Below are 3,363 nucleotides of genomic sequence, written 5' to 3'. Positions count from 1 at the left end.
AGTAGTGAAGGGGACAATGGGACTTATCATTAAAAAAAAACCTGGGACGATATAGGGACTATGTAAATTTAACATGGGGAAAAATCGTGGGACGATATAGGGACAAGGGGAATTAACATGGGGAATAAATCGTGGGACTGTCTAGGGACAAGGGAAATTTAACATGGGAGAAAAAAGCAATTCTAGGAACAAGGGGAATTGAACATGGGAAAAAATGGGGTAGGCAATTGAAACTCTATCTCTTTTCGAGAAATGTGGGTGGTCCTGAAACGGGCCTTTGGGTTTCTTCTTCTTCTTCTAACTCGTCCACTTCTTTATCCATGCCCTTATTTTTCCATCATTCTTTTCTTCTTCTTCTTTTCATTTTGCGGTATCCAGTCCGGGTGACCCATGGCTCGGAACTTCTGTTGGATTTTTATCCAGTTAGCGTTCAGTTTCTCTAGTTCTTCCTTTTTCTTTCTATTTTCTTCTTCTTTTCTATCTTTTGCCCACCTGTCCTTTATTTTCTCCACTTCTTCATCTATCACCTTTCTCATCTTTTCTTCCCCTTTTTCAATCTTTCAACACTCCTTTTGACAAAGGGCCACTCTGACATTTGTTCTATCTCTTCCAAAAACCTTCTTACTTCTTCTACCTTCTCCAGGGCCTCTTTTAATGTCCCCACTCTGACATAAGGGGGATTTATTAGCCCTCTCAATCTCTTCACTTCTTCTTCAATTAATCCTTCTATCATCTCCCTGGCTAATTTTAGTTCGTTCACGTAGTGCACACTGGTTCTTAACGTCCAATCTCTTTCAATCCTTTCAACTCCATATTCACCATCCACCATCCAAAAATAAACATGATTTAAATCAATAAACAGTTGGGATACTTCCATCTTCTTTTTTTTATTCCTTAGAATGGTGCGAACGACGAACTTTGTGGATTCTTATAGTGAAAGCGCGGACGTGGTGGAAAACATCCCCCTAAAACAAAATTGATATTACCTAGATCATGACCAAACAATGCGCGGACGTGAAGGAAAACATCCCCTACTTTTCTCATTTCATATTATCTATTATCCACATACGTGAACCAGCAATAAACAAACCCCAAATCTACTATTTACACACAAATCATTAAAACTAAATCCATAATCTACTATCCACACAAACGTACGTGAGCGCTTACAAAACCCCATAATCTACCATTCACACAAACCTACTTGATCACTTACAAACACTAATACATACACTCGCAATTAGAAAAAAGAGTCAGTGTTTATATTCACACTACTCTAACTACACACAATGGCAAATCGATTACTATATCTTTTCTAGAGATTGGGGTAGCCCTGAAAAGGGCTGTTTGTTTTTTGAACTCCATGACACCTGGTTAATGATGGCACCTTCCAGGCCTGGCACCACACACACATCTTCTTCCCCAGTCTCTTTTCACTCTTTTTTGGGGGAGAGCAGAGGCGGGATAAGTGGCTTCAGAATCGAAATTTTCTGCCTCTGGGATTCTGAAATTTCCTTTCTCCTCTTCTTTGTTTCTTCTCTCCTCCTCTTCTTTGTTTTTTCTCTCCTCCTCTTTCATCATTCCCTCTTCTACGATGGCCTCTGCAGCCAGCTCATTCACTATACGCCTGGCATATTCCAGGTGTACATGAAGTTCAAGCTGTTTAGCTAGTCTGGTGTTCATTCTGGTGGTGTTGATCAATCAACAAGGTAGCTAGACTGCCGAACGATTTTTAATTTATACTGAAAGCGCGGACGTGATGGAAAACATCCCCTAAAACAAAATTGATCTTACCTAGATCATAACCAAACAACGCGCGGACCTAAAAGAAACACTCACTCACTTTTTTATACTACCCATTACTAATTTAAACATTTTCATTAATCGCTTCAATATGCTATCCACATACGCAAAGCAATCAAACCCCAAATCTACTCTCCCCACACGTCAAACAGCAAAGAAACATTATCATAATCTACTATCCACACAAACGTACGTGAGCACTTACAAACACACAATCATATACACAAACACATACACTCACACTATAAAAAAGAGTTAGTGTTTATATTCACACTACTCTACATACACACATTGGCAAATCGATTGTTATTTCTTTTCTAGAGTATGGGGTAGCCCTGAAAAGGGCTGTTTTTTTGTTTGCTATGGCAATCATTTAGTTTCTAAGAATGCGACGTCCTCTGAGGATAGACTTTCTGACGATAGGTCTGCTTCTTCGGAAAGAGAAGAAGAACTCTTTGGTGTCGATACGACAATCGACAAAGCCTCTGTCAGGTTCAGGTTCCTGCTGCTATTGTTGCTGTTGCTGCTCTCTCTCTCTCTCTCTCTGCTGTTTCTGAAGTCTGTACTTCTCAGTCCATTCTTCTTTCTCCCTGTTCACTTCTTCTCTGAAGAGGTCTTCTATCAGGTCTTCAGTGACTTTTAACATTCTCACATTCTCTATCTCTGCTGGCTTCGGTATCAGACTCTGTCTGACCCTATGCAAATTCACGTAGGCTTCGTTTAGCTTAACTAGTTTGGAGCACATCTTCGTAGGAGGATGAGTCGACAATGGATGGTTAGACTGGAAACTACCTCAGTTCTTAAAGCCAAAGCGCGGACGTGAAGGAAAACATCCCTCTACGGTTTTCAAGCCGCAACGTTCAATGAGTGTCATGAGAGGGATAGTAAGAAGTCAAAGAGCATGGATCAAGATTCATATAGCCAAACAAAAGACAAAGGCATTTTTTTTCAAAACACAACACTTTTTTATTCAAAATCACTTAACACTAACAAACAACTATAACATTTTTAACAATAATCCAACAATATAACATGAAACATTTTTTCAAATCACAAACATTTTTTCAATTCACATTCTACTTTAAACAGGGTTGACAACGTTGTGAATGAAATTGTGATTTCCACTGTTGGAAGTCATTAGGCCATTGATGGACACTACGTTTCCTAGCTTGAGACAAAAGATAAGCATAATGGTCACAAAACCATTGATCTACTTTCACATCGTTTCTAGAAGAAGATCGAGGATCAAAATGAGTCACTAAATGTTCTAAGGAATAGCCCAGGCTGCGATGATGCAGAAAATACACACAATATTGTCCACACACCAAGGAATCTGTGCCTTGTAATTTCACATTATTGAATCGGGTGGTCTGAGCATTTCTTCTCATAAAGTCAATGATATCGTCTTCCAAAGGAGGCAATCCGTACGAATCGAAATATTCCACACATCCTTCTTGAGGAAAGTAGACGGCTACCCAGTGGTTTCCTGGGAGATGACTGTCGTCCGTGTTGATGACATAAGCTAGATGGTCTTGAGGTTTGCGATGAGAGAGTTCATCT

Source organism: Sinohyriopsis cumingii, chromosome 10 (assembly GCF_028554795.1).
Source record: "Sinohyriopsis cumingii isolate HCF-2022 chromosome 10, ASM2855479v2, whole genome shotgun sequence".
NCBI classification, from domain to species: Eukaryota; Metazoa; Mollusca; class Bivalvia; order Unionida; family Unionidae; genus Sinohyriopsis; species Sinohyriopsis cumingii.
Note: the sequence above shows the minus strand (reverse complement) of the source record.